Below are 23415 nucleotides of genomic sequence, written 5' to 3' on the forward strand. Positions count from 1 at the left end.
CTGCCATACTTAACCCAGTTTATTCTGATTTGACATTGTGTAATTTGTATGCATTAGGGCAGTGGTTATGGATTCAGAGGAAGTAAAGAAACTGAGACTCCTGTAACAAGGCAAGTGGGCAATTGGATGTTAAGCTTGCAGTGAACCAGATCTAGAGAGAGCCTAGTAGAGGGGGAGGTGAGAATATAGAAGTGAAAAATGGGCACATGACTTAATATCAGGGATTAGGTAAAGAAATAGGCTATAAAGGTAAACCTTGAAGCATCAGACAAATTATAATTTGGCATGAGAGTTCAAGAATATGTTAAAAAGCCTGCGGTTTTCTAAGGTGTTTCGTTTTGAGTCAAGGATTTTTGAATCAGCAATTGTAGTAGTTACCTACTGCTACTAACAAATTACTATAAACTTGGTAACTTAAAACCATGGAAATTTATATTGTAGTTCTGGAGGTTGGAAGTCCAAAGGGTCTCAGTAGGCTAAAATAGAGTTATTGACAGGACTGTGTTCCTTCTGGAGGCTCTAGGGGAGAATCTGTTTCCCTGCTTTTTCCAGTTTCTAGATACTGTCCATATTCCTCTCTCATGCTGCCTTCTCTCTGGTTCACTTTTCTGCCTCCTTCTTTCACTTTTAAGTGCTCTTCTGATTACATTAGGTCCACTCAAATAATCCAGAATACTCTCCCTATTTTAAAGTCAGCTGATTAGGGACCTTAATTTCATTTCTACCTTAATTCCTCTTTGTCATGTAACCTAACATATTCACAGCTTCCAGGAATTAGGATGTGGACATCTTTTAGTTTGCCAATGAGCTGCCAATGCAAAGAACTGGAAATGGTTTGTCTTTTATAAAGGGGATTTACTTTGGGATAAATGCTTACAGTTCCAAGGCTGTGAAAAATCCAACACAAGGCACCATAATAGGTACTTTCCCTTTAAATTCAGCTGCCATATGTTGAGGCAAGATGGTGGGGGGATCTCTGTCTGGGTCTCTGTGTTCCCCTCTGGACTGTACCGTCTCCCAGAGTTCAACTGGGCATCCAAGCATAGGATTTGTCTCTTACTGGGTCTCCTCTCTCAGTCTCAGCTGCTCCACTTTCTTCCCGAGTTCAACTGCAAGCTATCAGACGTATGGCTCCTCTCTCCATGGTCCTCAGCTCTTTGAACCTCTGCTTTCTCTCACATGGTAGGATCAAATATGGTGGAAGTCACTTCCTGTGTGTGTGTCTGTTTAAGTCAGACCAAGCAAGAGGGCGGAGACACAATCTGAGTCATACCTCACTTACATGGGTCATTTCAAAGGGTCTCACACTCACAGCAGTGGATTTAGATCTTTCTCTCTTTGGGATTCATAAAATAATTTCAACTTCCACAGTGTCTTTGGAGGGTTATTGGTCTGTCTACTGCAGGGACTTCACATGCATACATTCTGGCTGTGGTTTAGAACTATTCTTAGAATATGTGTAGAGAACTGGTGTTTTAGTCATATAGATGGACCTGTTTGAAGGATGTGGAGGGTGACTGGACAAGAAAGGCAGAGCTGGGTGAAGGATAAGAAAATTTGATAACACAGGACATGAGGAGGCCCTAGAAATTCTCTAAGTGGAGCATAAGGCTTTCAAAAGAGCAGGTGTAAAAAATGTTGGTGAGACATTTAGTAATTTTTGCAGCATCAAAGGACATTCAGTGGGGAAATATTGTGGTTCTAATGTAAAATGTGTAGTATATTTGGGATATGATCCACTCATCTCTACTATCCCTAGATTTACTTTGTCTACATGCTATCCTAAATAGCTTAGTACAGGGGTCAGCAAACTATGGAACTGGCCCATTGCCTGTTTCTAAATAATAAACAGGTAGTTTCTAGGAATTTGTTAATTTCATCCAAGTTGTCTAATTTGTTGGCATACAGTTGTTCCTCGTATCCACTTATGATCCTTTTTATTTCTATGAGATCAGTAGTTATGGCCCCTTCTCATTTCTGATTTTATTTTCATCTTTTTTCTCTTTGTTTCTCTTTTCTCTCCTTTTTTCTCTCTTTTTTTGTTTGAATCTTTTTCCTCTTTTTCTTTCTTTGTCAGTCTAGCTAAAGGTTTGTCAATTTTTTTGATATTTTCAGAGAACCAACTGTTGGTTTTGTCAATGCTCTCTATTTTTTTTTGTTTCATTTATTTCTGCCCTTATTTTTGTTATTTCTTTCCTTCTGTTTGCTTGCTATTCTTTTTCTAGTTCCTCCAGATACACAGTTAAGTCTATAACTTTACCCCTTTCTTCTTATTTAATGTAAGCATTTAGAGCCATTAATTTCCCTCTCAGAACTGCCTTTACTGTATCTGGTAAGTTTTGATATGTTGTGTCCTCACTTTAATTGGTCTCAAAGTATTTACTGATTTCCCTTGTAATTTCTTCTTTGACCCATTGATTGTTTAAGAGTGTTCTATTTAACTTCCATATATTTGTATATTTTCCAGTTCTCAGCCTGTTATTGTTTTCTAGCTTCATTCCTTTGTGGTCAGAGAAAATCCTTTACATAATTTCTTTTTAAATTTATTGAGACTTGTTTAGTGACTCCTAAACAAGTTACATGTTTAGTGACATGTGGTCTACCCTGGAGAATGATCCATGTCCACTTAAGAAGAATGTATAATCTGCTGTTTTGGGGTGCAGTGTTCTGTATGTAACTGTTTGGTCTAATTCACTTATCCTGTTATCCAAATTCTCTGTTTCCTGTTGATCTTCTGTCTGTATGTTCTGTCTGTTGAGGAGAGTGTTGTATTTAAGTCTTCAACTATTATTGTAGAGGTGTCTGTTTCTCTCGTTGGTTTTACCAGTGTTTGCCTAATACATTTTGGAGCACTGTGGTGCATACGTTTATGATTATTTCTTCTTGGTATAGTGCCCTTTTTATTAATATATAGTGTCTTTTGTCGTTTGGAAAAGCTTTTCACTTAAAGTCTATTTTATCTGATATTAGTATAGTTACCCCACTTCTTATTTGGTTACTCTTTGCATGGAATATCTTTTTTTTTTCTCTCTCTCCTTCCCTCCACCCCCCGTTGTCTGCTCTCTGTGTCCATTCACTGCGTGTTCTTCTGTGACCGCTTCTATCCTTATCAGTGGCACCGGGAATCTGTGTCTCTTTTTGTTGTGTCATCTTTCTGTGTCAGCTCTCTGTGTGTGCAGTGCCATTCTTGGGCAGGCTGCACTTTCTTTCGCACTGGGCGGCTCTCTTTATGGAGCGCACTCCTTGAGCGTGGGGCTCCCCTATGCGGGGGACACCCCTGTGTGGCAGGGCACTCCTTGTGCCATCAGCACTGTGCTTGGGCCAGCTCCACATGGGTCAAGGAGGCCCGGGGTTTGAAACACAGACCTCCCAGGTAGTAGGCGGACACCCTATCCATTGGGCCAAGTCCGCTTCCCCTGGAATATCTTTTTGCATTTTGTTACTTTCAACCTATTTGTGTCTTTGGGTCTAAAGTGAGTCTCTTATATACAAGATGCAGTTAGATCATGCTTTATATACATTCTGCCAATCTGCGTCTTTTGATTGGGGGGTTTAATCATTACCATTCAATATTATTACTGTAAAGGCAGCACTTACTTCAGCCATTTGTCCTTGGGGTTTTTTTGGGGGGACAGTTTGAGGGGGGTGTTCTTTTTTTCCTTTATTGCAACTTCCTTTTCTGTATGGTTGATCTTTTGTGATGTATCTGATCCCTTTCTCATTTATGTTTTTGTATATTTTTAAAATACTTTCTTTATGATTACGCAGAGGTTTGTATTATACAACCTACATCTATAACTGACTAATCTGAAAAGATACCACCTTAGCTTCAAATAGCACACAGACTCTCTGCTCCTATATCCCTTTGTTTCCCCTCTTCATGTTGTTTTTATCTCACATTACCTCTTTATGTTTTCAGTGTCCATTATCAGGTAATATGCTTTTGCATTATTCAATTGTATTCTGACCCTTATAGGAATTAGAGTAGAATTGTATACTGAGGATACAGTACTGTTGGTTTTTTGCATTTACCCTTTTAGGTACCTTTACTGAAGATCTTCATTTCTTCACAGTACTTCAAGCCACTCCATCCTGTCTTTATTTTGCAATCTGCAGAACTCACTTTAGTAATTCTTGTAGGGCAGATCTTTTGTTAAAGTTTCTCAAATTCTGTTTATCTGTGTATCCCATATACCAGCCCACCACAAACAACTTGAATTGGTGTGGAAACTTTGTTATAATTGAAGACTGCATGTTTTTTATAATTATACTACTAATTAAAGCCCATGGTTTAATTTAGGGTTCACTGTTAGGTTAGAATAGAGCCATGGATTTTTAAAAAAAATGTTTATTCAGTTACCATATATACAATCTAACATTTCCCTTTTTAATCATGTTCAGTTAAATACTTCAGTGCTGAAAATTGCATTTACAGTGCTGTGCTGCTATTACCACCATCATTGCCATATATTTTCATAATTCCAAATAGGTACGTTATACAATTTAAGCTTTAAATTATCTTTCACTATCCCCAGCCCATCTCCTCCTGGTAATTCACAATCTGCATTCAAATTCTGTGAGATTGCTTATTCCAGTTGTTTCAAATGATCTCACTAGATCATGCAATATTTGTCCTTTGGTGCTTGGCTTATATCTCTCAGCATGATGCCTTCGAGGTTCATCCATGTTATCACATGCATCAGGACTTCATTCGTTCTTATGGCTGAATGACGTTCCATTGTATGTATATACCTGTATTAGTCAGGGTTCTCTAGGGGAGCAGAATTGACAGGCGATATCTGTAAATATTATGAGATTTTATAAAATTTTCTCACACGACTGTCACATGCACAAGTACAAATTCTGTAGGGCAGGCTCAAGCAAGGAACTCCAATGAAGGTCCTTGGTGAGTCCCCCAGGAGAAGCTGTCTGTCTGAAGTACTGAGATGGGAATTCTCCACTGAATTGCTGAAATCACTTCTTGTTTTAAGGCCTTCAAGTGATAAGAGAGAGCTCTCTTTGCTGAAGGCAATCTTCTCAGTTGATAGTAGATGTAATCAGCCATAGATACAATTAGCTTACTGATGATTTAAGTCCATCCTCACATTATAGTTAGTTCAGTGCTTGCTTGACCAAACAAATGGGCACCATTACCTGGTCAAGTTGATACATGAGTCTAACCATCATAATACCACATTTTATTATCAGTTAATGGACACTTGGGTACCTTCCATCTTTTGACAATTTTGAATAATCCCAATATGAACATTAATGTGCAAGTATCTGTTCAGTGCCGTGCTTCAATTCCTTTGGGTATATACTTAGTAATGGGATTTCTGGGTCATATGGTGGTTCTATACTTTTTTCTGAGAAACGGCCAAGCTGTCTTCCACAGCAGCTGTACTATTTTACATTGCCACCAGCAATGAATGAGTGTTCCTTTTTCTTTTCATTCTCTCTAACACATGTAATTTTCTGGTTTTGTTTTGTTTTGTTTTTATTAAATAGCAGCCATTCTAATGGGTATGAAATGTTATCTCATTATGTTTTTTATTTATTTTCCCTGATGACTAATAATGTTGAGCATCTTTTCTTGTGTTTTATGGCCATTTATATATCTTCTTTGCAGAGATGTCTGCTCATTTCTTTTATCCATTTTTAAATTGGGTTGTTTGCATTTTTTATTGTTAAGTTGGAAGATTTCTTTATATAGTCTGGATATTTAACCTTTATCAGATACATGGTTTACAAATATTTTCTACCACTGTTAGGTTGTCATTTTACTTTCATGATAAAGTCTTTCACAGTGCAAAAGTTCTTAACTTTTCATGAGGTTCCATTTATGTACCTGTTTTTTTGTTGTTTGTGGTCTGGGTGAAAATCTAAGAAACCATTGGCTAGCACAGGGGCCTGACAATGCCTCCCAATGTTTTCTTCTAGGAGTTTGATAGTTCTAGCTCTTATATTAAGGTCTTTGATACATTTTCAGTTGATTTTTGTAATACGGTTCTAGGTAGGGGACCACCTCCTTTTTTTTGCAAATTGAGATCCACTTTTCCCAACACCATTTGTTGAAGTGACTATTCTTTCCCAATTGACTGGCCTTTGCTACCTTGTCAAAAATCAGTTGGCCATAAATGTGAGGGTTGATTTCTACATGTCTGTCCTTGTGCTAGTACCATGCTGTTTTGATTATTGTGGCTTTGTAATAAGATCAGGAAGTGTAAGTCCTCCAACTTTATTCTTCCATTACAAAATGGCTTTAGCTATTCAGACCCCCTTACCTTTCCATATAATTTTTTTGAATTAAATTTTTTTTTAGGAGGAACTGGGTATTGATCCTGGAATCTTGTACATACAAAGCAGGCACTCAACCAACTGAACTGCATCTACTTCACCCATATAAATTCGATGATTGGCTTTTCCATTTCTGCAAAGCAGGTTGTTGGAATTTTGATTGGGATTGTATCGAATCTATACATTGCTTTCTTTGGAGTGACCTCTTAACAATATTTGGTCTTCCAATTTTATGAACACAGAATGTCCTCCATATATTTAAGTCTTCTTTACTTTCTTTTCACAGTGTTTTGTACTTTTCTGTATACAAGTCCTTTACATCCTTGGTTAGATTTATTTCTAGATAGTTGATTCCTTTAGTTACTATTGTGAATGGAATATTTTTCTTTATTTCTTCTTCCAGGTGTTCATTGCTTGTGTTTAGAAACAATACTGATTTTTTGGGTGTTGAACTTGTACCCCATCATTTTGCTGAATTCATTTATTAGCTCCTGGACCTTTGGAGTGGATTTTTCAGGATTTTCTGTATATAGGGTCTTATCATCTGCAAATGGGGAATTTTTTACTTCTTCCTTTACAGTTTGGATTTTTTTTTAACTTTTTCTTATCTAATTACTCTGGCAAGAACTTCCAGTTTAATGTTGAAAAACAGTCATGACAGTGAGTATCCTTGTCTTGTTTATTATCTTAGAGGGAATACTTTCAGTCTTTCACCATTAAGTAGGAAATTAGTTGTAGGCTTTTCATGCCTTTTGTCATGTTGAGTAAGTTTCCTTCTACTCTTAGTGTCTAAGTGTTTTTATCATGAAGGGATGTTGTATTTTGTCAAATACCTTTTCTTCGTCAGTTGAGATGATCATGTAATTTTATTCCTTCATTCTGTTAATGTGGTATATTACATTAATTGATTTTCTTTTGTTTAACTAACCTTGCATGCCAGATAAATCCCACTTGATTGTGATGGATAATTCTTTTAATATGCTGTTGGATTTCATTTGCTGATATTTTGTTGCAGAGTTTTGCATCTATATTCATAAGAGATATTGTCTTGTGGTTTTCTTTTCTTATGGTATCTTTATCTGGCTTTGGTATTAGGGTATAAGGGTGATAATTGGCCCCATAGAATGAGTTAGGGAGTGTTCCCTCCCCTTCCATTTTTGGGAAAATTTTGAGCAGAATTGGAGTGAATTCTTCTCGGCATGTTTGGTAGAATTCCTCTGTGAAGCCAGCTGGTCTTGGACTTTTCTTTATTGGTAGTTTTTTTAAAAAGATTTATTTAATTTATTTATTTCTACTCTTCTCCCCACCCTCCCTGCCCTGTTGGTTGTATTCACTGTCTGCTCTCTGTGTCTGCTCTTTGTATCTGCTCATATTCTTTTCAGGAGGCACTGGGAACTGAACCTGGGACCCCCGTGTGGTAGGGAGGCACCGCACTGCTTGAACCACATCCACTCCCTGCTTGCTGCATCTCTCATTGTGTTTCCTTGTTGTGTTTCCTCTTGAATCATCTCATTACCTCATCTTGTTGCCTCAGCTCACCGCACCAGCCCATTGTGTCAGCTTGTTGTCTTGCTAGTCTTCTTTAGGAGGCACTGGGAACTGAACCTGGGATGTTCCATGTGGTCAGCGGGCACCCAACTGCTTGAGCCACATATGCTTCCCTGTTGGTAGGTTTTTGATGACTGATTCAATCTCTTTTCTAGGAATTGGTTTGTTGAGATATTCTGTTTCTTTGAGTCATTGTAGGTGTTTTGTGTGTTTCTAAGAATTTGTCCATTTCATCTAAGTTATTTAATTTTTTGGCATGTACTTGTTCATTGTATCTTATAGTCCTTTTTGTTTCAGTGGTGTTCAAAGTAGTGTCCTACTTTTCTGATTTTTGTTATTTGTATTCTCTTGTCTTTTTTTCTTTGTCAGTATAGATAAAAGTTTGTCAATTTTGTTCATCTTTTCACAGAATCAACTTTTGGTTTTGTTTATTCATTGTCTCTCTCCGTTTCATTTGTCACTGCTCTAATCTTTATTTCTTTCTGTTCACTTTAAGTTGAGTTTGCTTTTCTTTTTCTAGTTCTTCCAGTTTTAAGGTTAAGTTTCTGATTTGAAGTCTTTTTTAAAAAATTTATTTTATTTTATTTGTCCCACCCCCCCCGCTCCCCACCACTGCCTGCACTCGCTCTCTGTTTTCTGTGTCCATTTGCTGTGTGTTCTTCTGTGTCTGCTTTTCTTCTTGTCTTCTCTTTAGGAGGCACCAGGAACTTCTCCTGGGACCTCCAACATGGGAGAGAGGCACTGAATCACTTGCCACCTCAGCTCCCTGGTTTGTTGTGTCTCTCATTGTCTTTCCTCTGTGTCTCTTTTTTGCTGTGTCATCTTATTGCATCAGCTTGTGGCATGGCCTGCTCTTCATGGCAGGGGCCAGCTTGCCTTCACCAGGAGGCCCCGGGAACCAAACCCAGGACCCCCTATATGGTAGATAGGAGTCCAGTAGCTTGAGCCACATCTGCTTCCCTCTTCTTTTTTAATGTAAGCATTTAGAGCTATAAATTTCCCTCTCAGAGTATTGCCTTTACTGCATCCCATAAGTTTTGGTGGGTTGTATTTTGATTTTCATTCACCTCAAGGTATTTTCATTTACCCTTTGTGCTATCCTTACTGATATTCTTCATTTCCTCACACTATTCAGTCACTTTCTCTTGTCTTTCCTTTCAACATATAGAATTTCCTTTTATATTCCTTATAGCACAGGAGTTTTGTTGACAAGTCTTTGAGTTTTGAATTATCTGTGAATATTTTAAGCTCTCCCTCATTTTTGAAAGATACTTTTGCTAGATAAAGTATTTTTGACTGCTTTTCTTCTTTCTTCTTCTTTCTCAGTACCTTAAATATATCACTGCTGTCTTGCCTCCATGTTTCTGATGAGAAATCAACATTTAGTCTTATTGACGATCTCTTGTATGTGAACAATCACTTTTCTCTTGCTGCTTTCAGAATTCTCTATTATTGGCTATTGACATTCTAATTAGGATGTGCATTGGAGTAGGTTTATTAGAATTTATTCTGTTTGGAGTATGTTTTGCTACTTGGACATGTATATTTATTCCTTTAATAAGAGTTGCAGAATTTTTGACCATTATTTACTCAAATATTCTTTCTGTTTCTTTTCCCTTCTTTTTGTGGGACAGCCATAGCATTCATGCATGTATCCTTCATGCTGTCACTCATATCCATGAGACACTGCTTAGTTTTTTCATTCTTTATTCTTCTGACTGTCTGATTTTGATGGTCCTGTCTTCTAGTTTGCTGATTCTTTTTTCTACCTCTTTATAACTTCTGTTGTATGCTTCTTACATATTTGATCTCTTTTTATACTTAGTTTTTTCTGTATGCTCACACTTTATCTAGTTAATGACCTTTATCTCTTTATGCATATTTTTCATTTCCTTGAATTGATTTAGAAGATTTGTTTGAACGTCTTTGATTAGTCGTTCCAATTTTGAGTATCCTCTGAAGTTTTAATTTGTTCCCTTGACTGAGCCGTATCTTCCTGTTTCTTATTATGGCTTGTAAGTTTTTGCTGACGTCTAGGCATCTGACTGTCTTGATGTGATAATTCTGAAAGTCTGTCTCTCCCTCTTGTCTAGAGTGTTATTGTTGATTAGTTTTGTTTTAAGGCTCCTTTTTGACACTTGGTCCAACTTAATCTAGATATTTATAAGAGCTCCTTTTTAACTGTTCAGATTTTCTCAGCTCCTCTTCATCTGATTCTTGCCCTGGATATGTGGTAAAATTTTTAAGATCGCACTTTTTGTGCAATTGTTTCATCTCCAGGAAAAAAATTCTTTCCTCTCTTTCTTTTCTCGGAATCTTGATTTGTTCTGTTAGTTTTTGTGCAGAATTTTCTCCCCATCTCCTATTATTTGTTTATATTTTCTCCCCCTCATTCAGTGCCCTGTTTTCATTACACTTCTCACTTCTGGGAACCATCTTATTTTATAGCAGTTCCCTTTAACTACTCCTTCACCCCACCCCCTTTTAAAAAAAATTCTGTGAGGCTTTTCTGCCTCCAGTTTCTTCCTATTTAGGGTATCCTACCCTCAGGAGCCAGATGGTATCTGTCCAGAAATGTGGGTTGCTTCAGAAAAGTCCATTTTGTGATTAAGTGACCCAGTTGACTAAAACTGGATTGCCTGAGGGCACAACAATTCTTGCCAACATTCTATTGAGGTCTCCTTCCCCTCTCTAGGGACTTTTTGTATGCAGCAGTCTTCAGCACCTAGTGTTCCCACCTAGGTGGCATTGCTGTAAGTCACTCTATACTCTCTTTCCATGTTGGTAGGGACCCAGGCTGTCTGTGTCTGTGTCACTGCCAAGTTGCACAGGACCAAATGATGGGGAGGGGAATGGGAACCAACCAGTGATCTGCAACAATTTTCCTATCTGATACTTTTCTGTTTCTTCAATTCAGTATTTGTGGAGCCTTTCTCCAGTCTCTACCCTCCTCCAGAGTTCTAAGCAAGTGGGATTTGCCCCTTTATTTGCTAACTCTCTTGAGGAGGGTTTTTCATGGGATGTCTTATGTCACCACACAGATGATGTCACTCTCTTTGAACATTTTTACAATCATTTTTTAAAAGGGTTTGTCTCTTTTGTCCACATTCTTTTCTTCTTTGTTGTTGTTTTCTTTGTTTTTATCTTCTTACCTTGGATGGACCATCATTTCCTTTTTCTTTATCTTATAATGTTTTCTTGCATACTGTACATTCATTTTATATTTATTTACTTATTTATATTTATTTAGGAGGTACTGGGGAACAAACTTGGGACCTCATAAATGGGAAGCAGGTGCTCAACCACTGAGCTACATCTACTCCCCAATGAGAATGTTTTTTGTTTTGCTTTGTTTTGTTTCTTTTTGTTTTTAGGAGGTACCAGTGATTGAACCTGGGATCTCATACATGGGAAGCAGGCACTTAACCACCGCACTACATCTGCTCCCCCATTTTAATATTTTAAAGTGTTAACTCTGGCATTTATTCCCTTGTATGTCTTGTTCTTGGTTTTGTAACCAGCTGGTGAAAAGACAGAGATTTTCTTTAGCCTCAGCTCTCTGATTAGGAAGGTTTGCCCATGGTCACTGCAGTGTACAGTGTTTTTCCTATCTTTCTGTGCCTTTGTCTTGTCCTGGGCTTTTGCTTTGTAGTTGTTTTGGAATTCCCCTGTTTATAGGAATTTGGTTGTCCGCTCTGTTTCCCAGGAGACCTCTGTCTCTGCTGTTTGAAGCAGGAAAGGCTTTGTCTCAACTGTCTCCATAGTTTTTATACTCATTTTGTTGTCTCAAGGTGTTTTTTTGCCTGGAGGGCAAATTCTGGGGTGGGTCACCCTGGAGAGGTTTTTCAGGTTAGACTTTTCCAGCCAAAGCAAGGCCAGGGACCCACGAAGGGTATTTGGCACAGTAGATGCTCAGTAAATGTATGTTGAATAAGTGAATTAATTAATTGTGAACATCTCACTTTACGCACTTTAAATTTTAATTCTTAAATTTCTTTTATTTTTTGAATGAGTAATTGTATTAGTCAACCAAAAGGGGTACTGATGCAAAGTACCAGAAATCAATTGACTTTTATAAAGGGTGTTTATTTGGGGTAAAAGCTTACAGTTTCAAGGCCCTAAAGAGTCCAACTCAAGGTATTGTAAGAGATATTTTCTCACCAAAGTCTCTTGCCATGTGTTGAAGCAAGATGGTTGCTGATCTCTGTGATGGTTCAGCCTTGCTCTCTCACAGCTTCAGGCTAGCATAGGGTTTGTCTCTTTTCCCGGGGCTTTAGCTGCTTGAGACTTCTCCTTTCTGTCACATGGCAAGACTAAAATGACCAACTTCTCTCCTTTTGTGTTTCTTCTCCTGTGAGTGTCCGTTTGTATCCCTCACCAAGGGGGCAGGGACTCAACCCTGAGTCACACCCTACTGACATGGTTGAATCAAAGTCTAAATCTTAATATAATTTAATCAAAGACATTTCAGTTGAATCTAATACAATTAAAGAGGATCACACCCAGAGGAACAGACCAGTTTACAAACATGATCCTTATATTTTTTTGGGTTCATAAATAATCTCAAACTGCCACAGTAATATATTGTTAAAAAATAAAAATATATAAAAAGGTATAAAGTGAAAAGTTTCCCTCCCACTGTTGTTCTGTACCATCCTAATCCCTTTCCCTTTTCCACCCCAGGTAAGTACTGTAATTAGTTTCTGGTTTAGCTTTTCAGTATTTCTTTATGTATTTATAGGCAAATACAAATATATATTTTATTTTCCTTCTTTTCATGCAAGTTGAAACATATTACACACTCCATTTTGCACCTTGCTTTTGGCTTACTATAACTCTACATAGAGAACTATATACATAGAGAATCCTTTATTCTCTTTTATAATTGTACATTATTACATTGTATAATTGAACTATAATTTATTTAATTTGAACTCTATTTTGTTGGGCATTAAGGTTTTTTGTAATCTTTCGCTATTACAAACACTATTGTAACACATAATCTTGTACATATGCCATTTTGCATGTATTTAAGTATGACTATGATAAATAACTAGAAGTAGAATTAATGGAACAAATACTTTGTTTATGATTTTATCACCAAAATGCTCATAGTAAAGTTTATTTCAACACATTAACCCAGCAACAGTATACGCAAGTAACTCTTTCTCCATAGTCTTGTCAATAGTTTATTAATATATTTGTAGATTTCTGTGAGGTTCTTTTGCTAATGACCAAGTAGCTCCTATTGGACTAATATACAAATAACAACAGTAAACAGTGAACAAAATATAAAGTCATCTGCCTGAAGGCACTGGAGAGTGATCAAAAAAAGCAGGCAGGTACTGTACAAGGGTTGATATTTGGAAGAAGGGACTGCATTGGCAAGTTTCTCATTTTGTATGGCTTTTACCTTAAATATAGGACCCAGCTGGCATTGCCAGATGGCAAAAACTGACTTTGAAAACCCATAGTCCTATTGGCTTGGGCTGACTGAAATTTTAAAAATAATTACTTTTTGAAGACCATAACAGAATCAGTGTCTCTACAATGCATCATTAAAAATTACCAAACATATGAACAAGCAGAAAAATGTGACTTATACTACAGAGAAAAGGCAATTAATTGAGGATGACTCCTAGAAGACCCAGGTATTCGAATTAAACATTAAGGATTTTAAAACATCTATTACAACTGTGCTCAAGAATGTAAGGGAAAATACACTTATAATAAATAAAAAACAGGACATCTTAGCAGAGAAATAGAAACTATGAAAAGATTCAATTCAAACTTTTAGAACTGAAAAATATTACGTGAAAAATTCACCATATGGCTTCAACTCTTGATCTGAGATGACAGAAAAAAAAGAGTAAAAAACTGGAAGATAGATAAATTGAAATTATCCAATCTGAAGGGCAGAGAAAGGAGAGGTTAAAAAATGAACAGATCCTCAAGGACTTAAGGGACAATACTAAAAAGGTTTAATATACATGAAAATTGAGTCCTAGAAGTAGAAGAGAGTACAAAGAGAAAGAGAATAGAAACATTTGATGGAAATATGGCCAGCATATTCCCAAATATGGTGAAAAACAAATTGATGTATTTGAGAAACTGAATATGTAACCTGCTCAACCAGGATAAATACAAGGGAAAACCAAACTTAGGCACATCTTAGCAAAATACTGAAAACTGGACATAAGGTGAAAATCTTAAGTCACCACTGATTTCTCATCAGCCGCAATGGAGGCCAGAAGACAGTACAGTGATAACTTTAGTGTACTGATAGATTTCTGCCAGTCTGTTTGGTGCAAAATTGTATATCAGTATAATTTTAATTTGCTTTGCTTTCATTATGAATGAGGGTGAGCTTCTTTTCTTATGTTTAAAAAACCAATTTTGTTTTCTTAAATTCTTTGTCAGTTTTTAATAGAATTTTTCACCTTTTTTTTCTCCCTCATTAGGGACATTAGCCCTTTGTGAAAGAGTTGCAAAAGCATTTTCTTCAGTATGTCACTTGTCCTTTGCCTTTGCTGAGTAGGAGTCTTTTATGTTTAAGTTGTAAAAGTATCAATCTTTTCCTTTACAGTATCTGAATTTGGAATCATATTGGAAAGACATTTCGACTACAAGGTTATAAAGGCATTCTTCAGTGTTTTCCTCTTTATGGTTTCAGATTTTACTTGCAAATCGTTATTAATCCACTTGACTTCTATCCTAAGATATGGTATGAAATATGGATCCAACTTTCTTTTTTTTTTTCTTACACGCTACCCACTTTCCCAAAACCATTAATCCTATTCAAAATATATTTGGATCTCTTTAAGGGCTTCATTTTCTTCCATTATCTGTCTGTTGATTAACCATCAGTACTACACTGCTGTAATTACAATTGTGTCTTTGTCATATGCTTTCCTACCTGGTATAGCTAGTCCCCTTTTATTGCTCTTCTATTTCAGACTTCCTGACTGACATTTGTTGTTTATTTTTTCAGAAAGTGTTTTTTTTTTTTACATAGTATTTGATATTTATTTATTAAGAGAAATTATTCCATAGCCCACATATTCAAGTTACTTAATTCAGGAGCACAGACAGGTCAGTGATAAACATCCAGGGAACTCAATCCAAAGAAATTCTTTATGTTCCAAAATCACTTTGTACTCTAAAAGATACCAGCCTTCCTCATCTCCTCGAAATCTTTCATGGAATCATAATTTCTGTAGAAATCTGCATATGCCTTTTTTCTTGGTTCAGCCACACCAAACTTATAGAGAGCTGCAAACCCCAGCGACACCGCAAATGTTCCAACAATATGAATTCTCAGTCGCTTGGCGAAAAGGCCTTGCATCTGAGGTTTCGCCAAAGCCCTGGAAGGCATGGTAGTTATGCTCCTTAACACCAATGTCCTTCCTTACAGACAGAGAAATGGACGGCCCAGAAAGTTTTTGATTCAACTTTTTAAAGTTTCCTTCAAGTGAGCTCCAAATCCTAGATAGGTCAGATCTTCCTGGCATTTGTTCTCAGAGCACTCTTTTAATAGCATTTACCACAATTTGTAATTGGTGATTATTTTGATTAAAGTCTGACTCACCCTCTCGATGATCAGCTCCACAAGGGTAGGGACTAGGTCTCTCTTCCTCATTATGTTGGCAGTGCCTCGCCTAGTGTCAGTCACATTTTACATGATACATATTAATGAGTGAATGAAGAAATCTTGAGTCTTGAGGGTGAGCTCTGCCTAGTATTTTCTGAATGACTATAGGGATGTTTCTTGAGTATTCCAGGTTTCAGTTTTCTCATTTCTAAAATGGGTATAAATGAATTGTATTTACTGCACAGGGGCTTTGGAATAATTAAATAATGTAACTTAGAAAACGTTTTATGAAGTATGAGATGTTATGAAATTCTAATTAGACTGACTTTGACTTTCCTTTTGACATAGTACGTATATATGCATTTGCCAAGGAACGCTCTCCAGATGTAGTCTGTTTAACTTCATTTGAAGAATCACCCTTCCCAGATTGTCAGCCAGCTAAAGTTATAGTCACTCTTGAGTGTTTCTTAACCTTTAGTTATCTAAAACGTAAGAGCAGTTAGTTTCAGATGAAAAACTTGTTTATGGACCAGAGAGCAGTCCTCTCAGAGAGGATGTAACATTTCTCCTTACAGAGCAGCCTGGGTTTGGGATCCATTCTGCTCATGTTGTCTACCTGTCACTTCTAAAAGAAGAAGAGAACTATCTGTGATACAGCTTCTATTACCAGAAGAAAAGCTTAGACCTAATAAATTGCCAAATCCCAGAGTCTTGTTAGTTTAAATCACTTGCCAATAGACTATAACTTGAAAAGAGGAAGGGATGCACATATTTATTGCTAATGCTGGGGAAATTGCCATTAAGGCAGTTGGCAGAAAGGCTGACATTTTAACAGTCATAGGTCAGATAATTTTCTACATCTATCCAAAAGATCTGACCAAGGACTGACAAAAAAAAAATCAAATTATTCTGTTCACTTGGCTGCATCTAAATGTCTCATTTCGGCTTACAGGAAAGATTGCTATGGAAGCAGTCTTTGGTATCACAACAGAGTAACTGTAAATTGCTTTGACTAACTGTTGAAACTTCATATTTAAAACACAGAAAAAGCCATTGTCTGAGTTGGAATTCAGAAAGGGTTTTTCACTTGTGTTTTGCTCTTCATATATTGCTTATAACTTCACTTTTACATTGTTTTTTTAAACTAAATCAATTTTATTAATACATATTAATAACATACAATTCACCCAGAGTGTACAATCAGTGGTATTTGCTATAATCATGTAGTTGTGTGTTCATCACTTCAATCATTATTAGAGCATTTTCATTATTTCAGTATAATAATAAACATAAAACAGACTAATGAACAAGAAAATTCCTCACCTATTAATCCCTCTATGTTTCCCCCACTGTACATAGCTGTTGTTTCTGGTTGTTATACCCAGATTTCATAATCAGTGGCTTTTAGTATAATCACAATGTTGTACATTCATCTCAGAAATTTTAGAACAAGTTCATTACTCCAAAAAGAAAGACTCCCTTAGCATTCCTTCCTCAGACTTACGTAACCACTAATCTCCTTTCGTCTTTATAAATTGATTTATATTTACATTTATAAAAATGGAATCATACAATATGTAGTACTCTGAGTTTGGTCTCCTTCACTTAGTATAATGTTTTGTTTTTGTTTTTTGTCTCTTATTAACATTTTGTACTATTAACTTATATTTGTTCAGCTTCAAAGAAAAACAGTCATATATATATAATTCTCATATTCATACTTCATATAATATATTTGTATTTCATATAATATATTTAGTTCATAATAGGGCAGTCATACAATATTTGTTCTTTTGTGTCTGGCTTACTTCACTCAACATAATGTCCTCCAGGTTCATCCTTGTTATCATGTTTCCTGACTTCATTTCTTCTTACTGCTGCATGATATTCTATCGTGTGTATGCTCCACAATTTGTTTATCCATTCATGCGTTGATGGACATTTGAGTTGTTTCCAACTTTTGGCTATTGTGAATAATGCTGCTGTGAACATCAGTGTGCAGGTATTTATTTGTGTCCCTGCTCTTAGTTCTTCTGGGTATTTACCGAGCAATGGTATTGCCGGGTCCCGTGGCAAGTCTGTATTCAACTTCCTTAGGAACGGCCAAACAGTCCTCCATGGTGGCTGAAACATTCTACGTTCCCACTAACTATGAATAAGCATTCCTACCTCTCCACATCCTCTCTAACATTTACAGTTTTCCAACTTTTTCAAAGCAGCCAATCAAATAAGTGTCATTGTAGTTTTGAGTTGCGTTTTTCTAATTGCTAGGGATGCTGAACATTTTTTCATGTGTTTCTTTGCCATTTGTATTCTTCTTTGGGCAGTTATCTTTCAAGTCTTTTCCCCATTTTTTAATCAGATACTTTGTCTTTTTATTGTTGAGTTGTATGATCTTATATTTCATGGATATTAAACCCTTTTCAGATATGTGATTGCCAAATATTTTCTCACATTGAGTTGGCTGCCTTTTCACTCTTTTGACAAAGTCCTTTGAGGTACAAAAGTGTTGAAGTTTGAGGAGGTTCCCATTTATCTATTTTTTCTTTCGTTGTTTGTGCTTTGGGTGTAAGGTTTAAGATACTACCACCTACCACAAGATCTTGAAGATGTTTTTCCATATTTTCTTCTAGGAATTTTATGGATGTTTTATATTTGAGTCCTTGATCCATTTTGAGTTAATTTTTGTATAAGGTGTGAGATAGGGGTCTTCTTTCTTTCTTTTTGATATAGCTATCCAGTTCTTCTAGCACCATTTGTTGAATGGACTGTTCTGGCCTAGCTGGGTGGGCCTAATAGTCTTGTCAAAAATTGCTTGAGTGTAGATGTGAGGGTCAGTTTCTGCTTTCTCAATTTGGTTCCATTGGTCAATCTGTCTGTCCTTATGCCAGTACCATGCTGGTTTTTTTGTTTGTTTGTTTGTTTTTTTACCACTGTAGCTAAGTAATATGCTTTAAAGTCAGGAAGTGAGAGTCTTCCAACTTCTTTCTTTTTTTTTTTTTTAAGATGTTTTTTGCTATTCAGGACCCCTTACCTTGCATATAAATTTGATTATTGGCTTTTTGATTTCTGCAAAAAAGGTTGTTGGAATTTTTACTGAGATTGCATTGAATCTGTAAATCAGTTTTTGTAGAATTGACATGATATCAAAGCTACTAGAATTAATAAATGAGTTCAGTAAAGTGGTGGGATACAAGGTTAATATGCAAAAATCAATAGTGTTTCTATACACTACTAATGTGCAATCTGAGGAGAAAATCAGAAAAAAAATTCCATTTAAAATAGCGACTAAAACAATCAAATATTTTGAAATAAACTTAACCAAGGTCATAGAAGACCTGTATTCACAAAACCACAAAACATTGAAATTGAAGAAGACTTAAATAAATGTGAGGACGTTCTGTGTTCATGGATTGGAAGACTAAATATAGTTATGTTTTTAATCACCATTTACTCAGTGTTACAGAGGAAGAGTAGCTTACGAGTTGCAAGGAAAATCTGTGGCAAAACTGAATATTGAGTTCTTGAAACTTCCAGTGTTTCCAATGTTGTTAGAAACAACTGGTAATTTTCTTTATTCTTTCAATTGCAAAATTAAGAATGACCAGTGGTTGTGTGTAACATGCTATTTATGGTTTCCAGTGCCAAATTCCTTTTCAGTTTTCAGTTTGTTTTTTTAAAATTATGAGCTTAGTTGTTTAAATCAGCTGATTGCTGATAAACACAAATTTACATTAGTGCTAGGATTGTATCTTTTATTATAATTTTAGTTGTATAAATCAGCCTTTTGCCAAGAAACACAGATTCATATTAGTTTTAGCATCAGCATTTTGAGACGGGATAAAGTAAGGATTGTCTGAGCATTTAAAAAAAAAGCTGGTCTAAAATAGCTAGTAGAATAAAAATATATTGTACAAACTAAAATAGGGCAAAAGAGCTAAAATGCAGTGTGTGGACTAAAATAACTAGCAGTTCAAATGAGTCCAAGTGCTAAATATGTAATTATCTTTCTTATTACCTTATATGTACAAGAGTTCTTTTAATTTTTTAATCCCACTCCTTTTGTTGTTATTTTTGAAACAAAATATAAGAGCCATTGAGTTTAACAAAGTCTTGAGGCTGCCATTTTAACCTACAAATTGACATTTTATACTAGTAGGTTCAAATGGTTCTTTATTGTTTGATAGGTGGTTTGCTTCTATGAATTGAAAATGGTGAAGAAATTAATTGAATTTGGCTTATTATTTTTTGCCAGTCCAGCTCCTCTACCTAAACTCTTAAACGATGTGGTGAATTTTGAAGACCTGTTTCACAGTTCCCAGAATGACTTGACAAATATTCCATGTACATGTAAGAGCCATTCTAGTGTTTGTCAGTTTTACCCTTGATTTTTTCCAGAATGATTTGTCACACATCCTATAGGGGTCTAGAAATTGCTCACACTATGTAGGGTTGAGTTTCTTGGTGACCGTCAATCAGTATTGTGCTTGTGTGCTGTAACAACACTGGGGCTCTTAGCTATTCCTTAAATGTATGGGCATTACTCTACATTAAGCCTTCTGTACTTGCTGTTGTCTTTGCCTGGAATGCTTTTCCTCCATATTCCCTGCCATTTGCTTCTTCTTCCTTTTACACATATTGGCTCAGTAGTCCCCTTGTCCGATCCCCATTGTTTGAGGGTTTTGAGCAAAAGGGGATTGTAATCAAATGTATTGAAAGGATCACTCTGCTACAGTGATGAGAAGAGACCGCAGGCCAACAAGGGCTGAATCAGTTTAGAAGCAACTGGATTACTCCACACTGGGGATGATGGTAGCTCAGACCAGGTGGTGGTTATGGAGGTGGTGAGAAATGGTTGGATTCGGGTATTTTGAAATATTGATTCTGTTAGAATCAACAGAATTTGCTGAGACTTTGAACATGGGGTGAGAGAGAAAGAAGTCAAGGATGATTCTAAGGTCTTTGGTTTAGAAACTGAAAGAATGTAATTGCCGTTTACTGAAATGAGCAATAAACACTGAAGAAAGAGCAGAAAATTAGGAGTTTGATTTTGGTCATGGTAATTGGATAAATGAAACTTGAATTAGGAAAATTCTGGGATAGACTTATACCATTTTGGGAGTCAGCAGCATAAAAGGGTTGTTTAAATTCTTTGGCCTGGATGAGATCACCTGGGGAGTGTAGATAAAGAAAATAGCTCTTGAGGTTAAGCCCTGGTGTACTCCAGCGTTCAAAATTTGGGGAGATGATAATGAACCAGCATAGGAGACTGAGAGGGAGGCCCAGTGAGATAGAGAAATACCAAGAGAGAGTGGGGCCCTGGAAGCCAAGTGAAGGAAAGGAGGAGTGATCAGCTATGTCAAAGTGCTGCTGATAGAATATGTAATAAAATGAAGGTTGAGAAAAGACCATTGGATTTAGCAATAGGGAGGTTACTGGTGACCTCAGTGATATATTTTGATGGAGAGGTGGGGAGGAAAGGTAGACTGAAAAGGGCTTGAGAGCCTATTAAAAGAGGAAATAAAGACTTCAAAAATAGACTTAATTCTTTACAGGACATTTTTAAAGTATAGTGGAGAGATGTGATGGGAGCTGAAGGGCTATGTGGAGTCAAGGGAGTCTTTATTATTATTATTTTTTTCATCCCTCCACAGACATTTTTATTATTATTTTTTAATGATGTTTGCATGCTTATTGGAGTGAGAAGTAAAGAGGGAAACATTGATTTTATAGGAGAGACCAAATGGGGACAATTTTGGGGAACATGTGTTCTTTGACTGTCAAGTATTGTTCCTATATTACACTGGACACAGCATTAAGGGAAGAGTTTTCTGTTTTCCTTCCCATTTCCCCACATTCCCATGGGGCTACATGTCTGTAGCAGTTTGATATAGTTATGAATTCCAAAAATACATATTGGAAAAAACTGGTCTGAACCTGGTCATGATTAAGTTATGATTAGGGTTTTGATTGGGCCACTGGTGGGTGGGGACTCATAGATAAAGGGCATGGCAAAGGACAGAGTTGGAGTTATTTTGATGTTGGAGTTTTGATTTGGTGTTTGATGCTGGAGTCTTAAGCTGGAACCCTGGGAAGTAAGCACACAGAGGAAAGAGAAGCAAGCCCAAGGAAGAAAGGACCTGAGCCAGGAGAAGAACACAGAGGAATAGAAACTGCTCCTTAGACATGGCAGAAATCCTGGGAGAGAGACAGAGCCATTCGCCTGATGGTCTACAGCTGACCTTGTAGAGAAAACAGGACCTGAGCCTTGGAAGAAGCAAGACCTGGGAAGAGAGGAACCCAGGAAGCCTGAACCCTGGCAGCTGTCTTGCTTTAACTTATGGAAATAGACTTTGGTGAAGGAAGTAACTTAAGCTTTATGGCCTGGTAACTGTAAGCTTCTACCCCAAATAAATACCCTTTGTAGAAGCCAACAGACTTCTGGTACTTTTGTCAGCACCCCGTTGACTGACTAATGCATTGTCTCTCTTATAAACTTCCTTATAACTCTATACTGTTATATGTTGCCCCTATACCTACCCCTTTCATGGTATGTACTTCTTCTTTTAGCTTTGTTTGCATCTTGGTCCAAAGAACCGTACTTAACAAGATATGTTAGTTCTAGAGTCTTTCAGGAGCTTAACATAACACTAAAAACACAACTTTCTGGCATTCCTAGACTAACAGAAGGCAAAACTTTTATTAGGATCATTCACTAACCTTCTCACTCCCAACCCCTCTACCCCTCTCCATGTTGTTTGTGGTTCCTCAGGTGACTCTTAATTCTAACCTCAGCGATTGGGTTTTGAGCAGCTGGAACATCGTGGTATTCCATCCTCAGTACAACTGCTCAGCTCTAAGGTCAATCCTATTTCTCACCATTGGCATTCCCAGTGGTGACTCTCTCTGGTTTGCCTCAGCTTTGATCCTGTCCTTTCAATTCTTTCATATGGCTTTTCTGTCACAGGGTTAGGCATATAGTGATAAAGTGCATTGTTCTTAGCCTGTGGGTTAATATAAGTTAAATGATGTAAACAGTGAAACAAACAACAAAAATTTTGTAGATGATTTTTTTTTTGTTATTATCTTTAAAGCTCAGGGTTTATGTGTTGGCTGTGTTTTCAAGGTTTTATGTTAAAGTTTTAAAATTAGAGCCAGGACATTGAAGCCAGCTGCTAGGACGCTTGGAGAAGGAAAGGTGACTATTGGGAAATCAGCTGTAAGAGGTGTGTGTGTGCATGATTAAGTGCGCATGCATCCAGTCACCCAGGCATTTAAAAAAAAAAAAACTTGCTTTGTTTAAAGATACATTTTTGGGAGTTTAAGTTGCTAATTTCTAAGGGGGAAAAGGCAGTAGGCATATTGGCAGCTCTTTAACAGTCACAATATTTAAAGGGTGGAGAGCCACCCTTTAGAATAGTTTTAGATTATCCACTGAGTTCTTTGTTGAAGCAAAATGTCATAGTGAAAATTAATATATAAAAATTCAAAGCTGAGTTTCACACTTGCAAAGAGAGAGGGTAGAAGACCCAGAGCCTCACCAGGTCAGCACCCATCCTTGTTGCCTTTGCAAAGGTTCCTTAGAAACCCTATGTCTCTGCATAGCCCAGTTGGAAAATCCCTCCTCTAGACTGTAACTCAGCTTTTTGGTTTTTTTTAAAGGTGATTCTCTGGTGTTCCCATCATAAAAATTCAGAGGGAACCTATTTTCTTTTATATGTGTTTTCTGTTTAAAAAAATATAAGCTGGAGTGGGTGTAGCTCAGTGGTTGAGTGCCTGCTTCCCCTGTACAAGGTCCTGGGTTCAATCCCTGGTATCTCCTAAAATAAATAAATAAAAAGTTATAATATAGAGGTTAGTTACATGGTTTAAATTTTCACACCTCTGTACATCTTTGCTGTAGAGATTAGTTCATAGAGGGAATTGTTGAAATATATTAGTTGATGATGTTAATGAACTGTTAGGAGATTGGAATCTTA

General features: G+C 36.7%; 1 protein-coding gene across 4 annotated transcripts in view; it reads left to right on the top strand.

The window, feature by feature from the left end:
- Positions 1-23415, top strand: part of BABAM2 (BRISC and BRCA1 A complex member 2) — a 569726-nt gene that overhangs the window by 205406 nt on the left and 340905 nt on the right. The window lies entirely within an intron of this gene.

Source organism: Dasypus novemcinctus, chromosome 25 (assembly GCF_030445035.2).
Source record: "Dasypus novemcinctus isolate mDasNov1 chromosome 25, mDasNov1.1.hap2, whole genome shotgun sequence".
NCBI lineage: Eukaryota > Metazoa > Chordata > Mammalia > Cingulata > Dasypodidae > Dasypus > Dasypus novemcinctus.